The sequence below is a fragment of the Protopterus annectens genome, chromosome 5.part0 (genome assembly GCF_019279795.1).
Source record: "Protopterus annectens isolate FY-2018-M chromosome 5.part0, PAN1.0, whole genome shotgun sequence".
NCBI lineage: Eukaryota > Metazoa > Chordata > Ceratodontiformes > Protopteridae > Protopterus > Protopterus annectens.
In genome coordinates, this window is record NC_056735.1 from 1,015,360,253 (window position 1) to 1,015,368,932 (window position 8,680).

Here is an 8,680-nt window from a genome sequence, read left to right on the forward strand (position 1 = left end):
AACACAGAGGAATCCACACACGCCTGCCCTATCTGTATCCTAACCCTGTTGTGACTACCTAGACATATAATCACACAGTCTCACACACACACACACACACACACACACACACACACACACACACACACACACACACACACACACACACACACTCACCTTAGGCCACTCTTCCTTCTACATCGCTCCACTGTGTCTGGTAAACTCCCAAGCAATTACATCTAACGACGTCTTCTTAATGGGAACTTTTAGTCAAGTTAACTAACTTAGCCTGTTGAGCTAATTTATATAGTCAAATGATTCACAGAATTGCTGAGCTGTGTATTTGCTTTACAGCAGGTAATTCTGGGGGAGAGCACATGGCTAAGTAGAATAGGCTGCTCTCCCAAAATGCATCATTATCATCTAGCTTGGCTGAGGAGAAGACCTTCCTAAGTAATTCTACAGACTGTAGGATCACTGTGATGGGCATCTCTCTGATCCAGATACGATCAATGCCAAAGATAATATCCCATGTTATGACTTTTGTCAGCTATAGCCCTTTCAGAATTCAGCCAGTACAGTGGAATATAACATCTCAGCATGTATGGGCCAAGAAATTGTGATGCATTACTGAACAAAACATAGCTGTGCAGCAACATTATCATTTCTTGGAAAAGATGTTCCACAGTTCTTTTAAAAATAAAGAAAGAGATGTAAAGGTGCAGCTTGATGGTGTGTATAGTCACACAAGCACACTACCACAACCAGAAGTCTTTGTGTGTGTGTGTGTGTGTGTGTGTGTGTGTGTGTGTGTGTGTGTGTGTGTGTGTGTGTGTGTGTGTGTGTTTGTGTGTGTTGCTGTGTGTGTGGTTGTGTTTGTGTGATGCATGTTTCAGTATAACATAACTGTGCAACAGACTTGTCATTCTTTGGAAAGATACTCCGCTGGTCTTTTAATAAAAAGAAGGGGATGCAAAAGTATATCACAATGGTGTGTCACACAAGGAAAGTGTCACAACCAAATTTGTCACATTCCCCAAAAAAGTGATCGATTGCATTTGAGTGCATAGTGCATATTCTGCTAAACCCACTGGACAGTTGTACCTCCTTGGGCACTGTAGGCTTAAATGACTTGCTTAAAGTCACACATCAGACAAATGAAGACAGATGGAATCAAACCAAGGACAAGATGAGTCTGTCTACTAGCAGATAGCCTTGGCTTCCTAAAGTGAGCTACTAGAGTGTTTTTAATATTTATGTGTGCATATGTGTCTATGTGGGGGGTATAGGTGTTTATGCATGCATGCTTCCATTAAGGTGTGTACATGTGACTGCCAAAATGATTAATTTGCTCTTTGATAAGCACAGCCATATGCTATATTACTATTTCACTGCTGCTACTAATACAGGCTTTTTAAACGTGTCACCAGCTGGAGTTGTAGGTAATAAAAGTCTGACATTTGAGTGTGAGTTTTAAGAATATAAAGAATTCCTTTCTGAAGCTGATGGAATAGGTGATATTTTTATCTGATAAAGTTGTAGACAGGCACAACAGGTTGTAATTGGGTGTTAGTCTTAATTTTTGTAAAGGATTCTATTGTGAAGATAATAATAAAAGGGATACTTTTAATCAGATTATGGAGAAGGTTCTTTTTCTGTACAATATCACAACCCAAGACAATATCCACAACTGTGAGACTTGAATATGTCTCAAGGAATATCATTGCTACACAGGAACATAGCGATTTTAAGGAAATATTTTGTAAATGGAAATTGCTCACTTAGTGTGTTTTATGCAAGCATGGAAGGACAAAAGGAAGCTGTATGTCAAAAAGACAGTTCATCAAAGAAAATTATTTGCACTTAATCAGAATTTGATAGATGCCTGTGTTTCAAGATGGTGGCTCAGACAGAAACGTAACAGTGATATTTATTTATATATTTATTTTACTTTATTGTATTTATCCTTTTTTGACCACGTTAGTCCCATTAGTCTAGTGGCTTCTTTTCAGGGGAACACAATTATTTTTTTTTTTACTGTTTTATTTACTTGTTATATAGGATTAGATGAAAATAATGTTAAAAGGTAAGATGTGGTAGTAATATAGACATTTGTTCTTAACTATCCACAGAGTATGTTAAAAATATTCTGCTTGACCTTTACTGAAGTCACCTTACCATACTAAAGTAAATAGTAAGTACATCTTCTGTTCTAGCAGACCATTAAGGTATCTTATTTTCAATAATGTTGTGATGTTGTCTGTTATATCATTTCAGTCAGCTCAACAAACCTTATTCATAGGTTCATAGGTGTGTACTAGGCTAATGGCCCTGGGGCTTTTACAAGCCTAGCCCATAGGATTACCCTGGCATCGTGCCACCTGATCTTAGTTCCCATTGCCTATGTCGAGTAAAGCCACTGGAGTGATCCCTGGGGTGAATTTTCTATTTTCCATCCACTTATCAAGATTTCTCTTGAAGACAGCCAGTGAGGTGCTCTGCTTGACATGTATGGGAAGTCTGTTCCATAGCATGGGAAGTCTCTGGGTTATGAACCTGTTTCTCCAGCATGTTCTGTTGATTGTGGTAGTGAGGTTGAGGTCACTGAAGTGTGTGGTGTGTAGGGATTGGGATTTCTTTAGATGTAGCATTTCTAACAGAGCTGGGTCAGACATGGCTTTGTAAGTCAAGCAGAGATCACCTCTAAGTAGGCGATATGAGACAGAGAATAGTTGGAGTTTTTGGAGTCTGTCCATATAGGACAAGTGTTTAGGCCTAGGATCCTCTTTGTGAGGTACTTTTGTGGCCTCTCCAGTTGTTTCAGGTGTCTAGTGAGGTACATGCCAAATGGGGCATTGCATTCGATGATTGACCTAATAAGGGAAGAGTAGAGGGAGACAATGACCTCTTTCTTCCTGGATGCAAAACCCTTAGTAACGAGATGTGCCACATAGAAGAACATTGACCACAGTGGCAATGTGGTGGTGAAAGGAGAGGTTGCTGTCAACCTGTGTTCCCATATCTCTTATAACTCCTTCTGTGTTCAGTGGACTACCATCGATGTGGTAATTCATGACAACTGGGTTTTTCCCAAAGGGGAAGATCACACATTTTTTGGCATTGAGCTTAAGGCCATGGTTCTGACACCAATCATTGGTCTCAGTGAGGCCTTTCTGTAGGATGTCAGCATCACTTGGGGAGTTAATAATAGCTCCCAACTTGCAATCATCTGCAAACTTTGTCAGCCATAGTCCCTTCATGTTGGCCTGGACTTCAAAGAAGTAAATACCAAACAAGAGAGGACCCTAGACCGAATCCTGTGGACTGGTTGGCAGTTTGACTTGGAGCCAGCTACTTTCACACTGTGAGTTCTGCTTGTGAGCCAGTTTGCAACCAGCCTAGTGATATAGGGGTTGCTGCATAGCTTAATGAGTTTTTTTATGATTCCTGAGTGAGGAATGGTATCAAAGGTTTTGGCCAGATCAAGGTAGGCTGTATGAACCACTTTGCCTTCACCCACAGCTCTGGTGACTGACTCAAAAAAGTTGACCAAGTTGAGCAGGCATGACCAACCAAACTGTGTGGGATCCAGAGTTTGGAGATTCCCTAGATCCTTGTTTATTAGGTCCATGATGATGCATTCCATAGCTTTGCATATCAGACTCATCAGGTTAATGGGGCGATAGTTCCCAGGGTCTGTAGTCACTCCTCCTTTGTGGATAGGAATGACTGTAGCAGTGAGCCATTCGGAGGGAAAAAGCCTGAGGTGAGGCTGTGATTGAACAGGGCACACAGGTGAGGTGCCAGTTCACTCTATAGTTCATGTAGAACACAGCCAGGGATATTGTCAGGTTCCATAGAAGCTGTATTCTTGGCCTTGGACAGTGCTGTTTTAACCTGTGCAGCAGTAATACTGGGTGCCTGGCAATCTACTGGTATTGTGACTGGTCCCTTGTGGCGGGGGGGGGGGGTAAAGTTGTCACTGAATCTGTTGGCCAGTCTATTGGCAATATCTGTTGGCTCGGTATAGGAGGTACCATTGTGCAGTAGCTCAGAGCAAATCTGAGTATTGCCATGGAGATTCTTTACATAGCTATAGAAGGTGTGGTTTTCTTTACTATCTGCTGCAATTCTGTTTTAATAGCTAGCTTTAGAGGATTTGAGGATGGATCTCAACTTTTTGTTGAGGCTGATAAGGGAGTTTTTCCAGTCTTGGGACTTCACCTTATTCTGCGTCAGTTTCCTCCTTCTGTTGTAGAGTTTGATTATGGCAGCGGACCACCAGATTGGCTTCATTTTTTTTGGAGGAGAGTGTCTTGGTTCTGTTGGGTATGGCGAGATCCATGCATTTCTGTACATGTTCATACAGTGCATTGGTGTATGATTTGGTGATCGTGAAACTGATCTCCATTTGCATGGGTGCCGTGAAGTTAGCCACCTCTGTTTTTAGGAGCTCAAAGTTAGCTTTGGAGAAATTTTTCATAGTGTTTACCTTTGGGGGGGGTGGTGATGTGGATTTCCAAGGTGATTAGTTTGTGGTCAGATTTAACCAGGGAGAAGTTGACTATTGGTGTAGAGCAATTGTCGCCCATGTTAGTAATGACCAGGTCAAGGATGTTGCTACCTCTAGTGGGGGTAAGAATTATCTGGTCCAGGGCATTGGAATTAATGAATTCCAGGAAATGTTGGGCAAGTGTATTGGTACATGAGTAGTTTTCCCAGTTAATGGAGAGGTAGTTGAAGTCACCCAGTATGAGAGTGTTAGGTTGGACCCTAATATTCTCCAGGGTGCTTAGGAATACGGAGTGTGAGTCTTGGGACATGGTTGGGGACCTATAGCAGGCTACGACCTCAATCACTGTCTTACCCAATGTTAGCCGCACCTGATGTATCTCAGATGTGTTACGTTGGGCTACCAGTCTGGAGGTGTGCACATCCTTTATGAATATGGAAACACCACCACCATTGGAGCTTCAGTCCAAGTTCTGGTGCTGCAAGGTGTGGAATGAGTTATAGCCTGGTAGTGCAGGGGTGCTTTCTGCTGCCTTGAACCAGGTTTCTGTCAAGGCATAAATGTTGATGTTCTCCATTTTAAGGAGTGCTTCGAGCAAGTGTGTTTTGAGATTCAGACTTCTAGGGTTGAGCAGCATGACCCTCAGATTTCATTTGTTTGTAGCTGTTACGGTGGTAATTTGGTATTTGGAACACCTCCTAAAAAAGGCACTATAAGGTTGGCAAGAGCTTTGGCCAGTATCCAGAAGCCCAGGGGTGACAGATGCAGGCCATCTCTGGCAAAGCATTGAGGTCTGTCAATCATGTCATCCCAGGCAGACAGTTACTGGATCCTCTTAAAATGACATCAGAAACTTAGCCAATTGCTGAAATCAACATTTTTTGCTCGTATTGTGGTATCATTCTGGGTGATGGTAGTATGCTGCTCAGGGCTAGGGTCATACCCACCTGGACTACATAATCTGAGAACACATCTAGGTCTCTTTTCATGTAGTCCAGGGAGGTGTGTTTCATGTCATTCACACCCACATGTACAATGACAGAGTCATATTTGTACCTGTTGTTGACGGACCTGAGTGCGAGCATTATGTGGCAGATCCTGGTGCCTGACGGGCAGCTGACTGTTACTTTCTCCTTATTCAGCCTAGTGAGTGGGACATCAGTGTGCCTCACTATCAGGTCACCTATGACTAGTGTGTTGGGCATGCCTTATGGGCTTTGGTTGAGTGGCACGCCATTTAGGAGAGTTATGTGTCTCATGATTAGTGTTGTGTTGTGGTGGTTGAGTGTGTTTCTGCCTTGGATGTCTCTGCTGTTTGGATAGCTTTTTATTGAGAGCCTCCATGAAGGTGGATGTGTGGTTTGTGTTTTTATGTGAAGGCAGTACTGTTGTGTGTTCTGGAGGGCTATATGTTACATGTGGTGTGGTGCAAGTGTTCATCTTCTCCTCTTGACTGGCTATTCTGGTCTTGGCTGGAGAGTGCATGGCTTCCAGTTTGGATATATAAGTGCATCTCTCGCAAGTCTGAGTGTTGGGAGGTAAGAGGAGAGGGTTGTAAGTGTACATGAGGCAGTTGCTACATTGCCTCAGGATGCCCAAGTTCACCAGGTTAATAGGAGAATGCACAGGGAACTGACATTTAGACATGCCTGGAGGGGTGGGCATTAATAATAAGTACTGGTGTTGTTTCCTTGTAGAATGTTTAGTGCTGGTAGCACTTTTATGTGCTACAATAATTGCTACAAGAAGTCTGGTAAAGTGCAGAAGAGGAGAGAACTAGTAGATCTAAGGGAAAAAGTGAAGAGCAGACTTTGGTATCGCTCAGAAGCTTACAAACAGTCCTGGATACAGCAAATCTTTATCTGGACTAGACTAGTTACAGGAAAGGTGGGAAACAAACAATTATGAACTGACAGATTGACAGTAAAAAAAAGGAAAAAGTTTCAGATTGCTATAAGCTTGTATGAAGGTTTGCGCTTGTTTCATAGGTTCATAGGTTCATGCCAAGAAATGCATAGTTATCCCCTTCGGGAAAAAACATGTACCCGTGAATTATCACATAGGTGGCAGTACACTAAACACCTAAAGTGTGGTAAGAGACTTAGGGACACAGGTGGACAGTGGTCTCCCCTTCAATAACCACATCGCCACAATATTCAGGAAATCCTTCTATGTGGCACACCTCATCACTAAGGGCTTTTCATCCAGAAAAAAGGAGGTCATTGTCCCACTGTACTCATCCCTCATTAGACTCATTATAGAATACAACACCCCATTTGGTATGTACCTCTCAAGAAATCTGCAACAACTGGAAAGGCCGCAGGAATACCTCACTAAAAGAATCACAGGCCTAAAGCAGATGCCCTATGCTGTCCACCTTAAAAAATTCCAGCTATACTCTGTCGCATATCGTCTACTCTGAGGCGATCTCTGCTTAACATACAAGGCCATGTCAAACCCAGAGCTGTTGGACATGCTACACTTAAAGAAATCCCAATCATTCAGAGCCACACGCTCCAGGGATCTAAACCTTGTCATCACAATAAACAAAACATGCCAGAGGGATAGGTTCCTGACCCAGAGACTCCCCAGACTTTGGAATAGACTGCTCATACATGTCAAGCAAAGCGCCTCTTTGGCCCTCTTCAAAAGGAACCTTGATGATTGGATGGGAGAAAGGAAATTCACCCCGGGGATCATGTCAGTCACCCTGCTAAACAGGGGCCCAGGGAAGTAAATAGTGTGGAAAGAAATAGCTAGGGAATTGTTATGGCTAGGCTTGTATAGGCTTTAGGACTGATAGACTAGTACCAACTTATGAACCTATGAACCCATGAAAATGCTTCACAGAGCTTCAAGAAGCAAAAGCAGAATCATAAACCCAGCTGACCCAGTACTACAGGACAGTAGTTGCCATCAGACTAGGTGACAGTAATGTTTCTGAATACCAGGCAGTCTAAATATCATTTAAGCTAACATAGGATAGACCTTAAGTAGAAAGAGAGTTTTGCAAGATACAGCCCTGCCTTCATAGTGTTAGTGGAAACTGTAGCATAAAATGATATTGCCAGCAGTAGTTTCAGGGTCTGAGTGATTCAAAATCAGACTGGGTGACTCTACAAAACCAAATGGGAACTAGTTGCAGTCCATGGAAATGAGTGCAAAATTACATATTAATTTGAAGCCTCATACAAATAACTCCAATGGAATATTCAAACAGGGAACCTGAAATGGTGGACGGATTCAGATTCAAATAAAGACATCAGTACTGCATGTCCATGCTTAACCACCTTTAACCACATGTTATGAGGTGTGACTGTGTGAGCTATATTAAGAAATGAAAGGGCAGTAGAATGGCAGCATGTTTTGGCAGCAGCTGTCAGAGACAGTGGTCACAGTGCTGCATGTTGCAACTCTCCAGAGCAATGAATGAGATATCAGTTGCATCTGATTTACCATAACATAGGTTCATATGTTCATAGGTTCATACTAGGCTATCTGCCCTAGGGCATTTATAAGCCTAGCCAGAGTGTGTTTGGCTATCGCCACCCATTTTAAATTAATTTTGCTATGCCCTTTTTCGAGGTTAGTATACTGTGCCTCTGTCTAACAGTGACACAGAAGTGATACCCGGGGTAAACCTATGATCCCCCATCCACTCATCAAGATTCCTCTTGAAGAGAGTCAATGAGGGACTCTGCCTAACCTGGACTGGGATTTTATTCCAGAGTGAAGGGAGCCTCTGGGTTATGAATCTGTCCCTCCAGCATGTCCTATTTATTTCAGTGCTGAGGTTCAAGTCTCTCGAGCGCGTATCTCGATGGGATTTGGATTTTCTGAGGTGCAGCATGTCCATTAATTCCGGGTTGGACATGGCTTTATACGTCAGGCACAGATCGCCTCTGAGCAGGCAGTATACCACTGAGTAGAGCTGGAGTTTCTTTAACCGGGCAGTATATGGCATCTGTTTGAGCCCTTTGATCCTCTTGGTGAGGTACTTTTGGGGTATTCCCAGTTGCTGCAGGCGTCTGGTAAGGTACATCCCAAAAGGGGCATTGTACTCAATTATGGGTCTGATGAGGGATGAGTAAAGAGGCATGATGACCTCCCCTGATCTAGATGTGAATCCCTTTATGATTAGGTGGGCTATATAAAATGTTTTTCTAACCACTTTGGCCATGTGGTTGT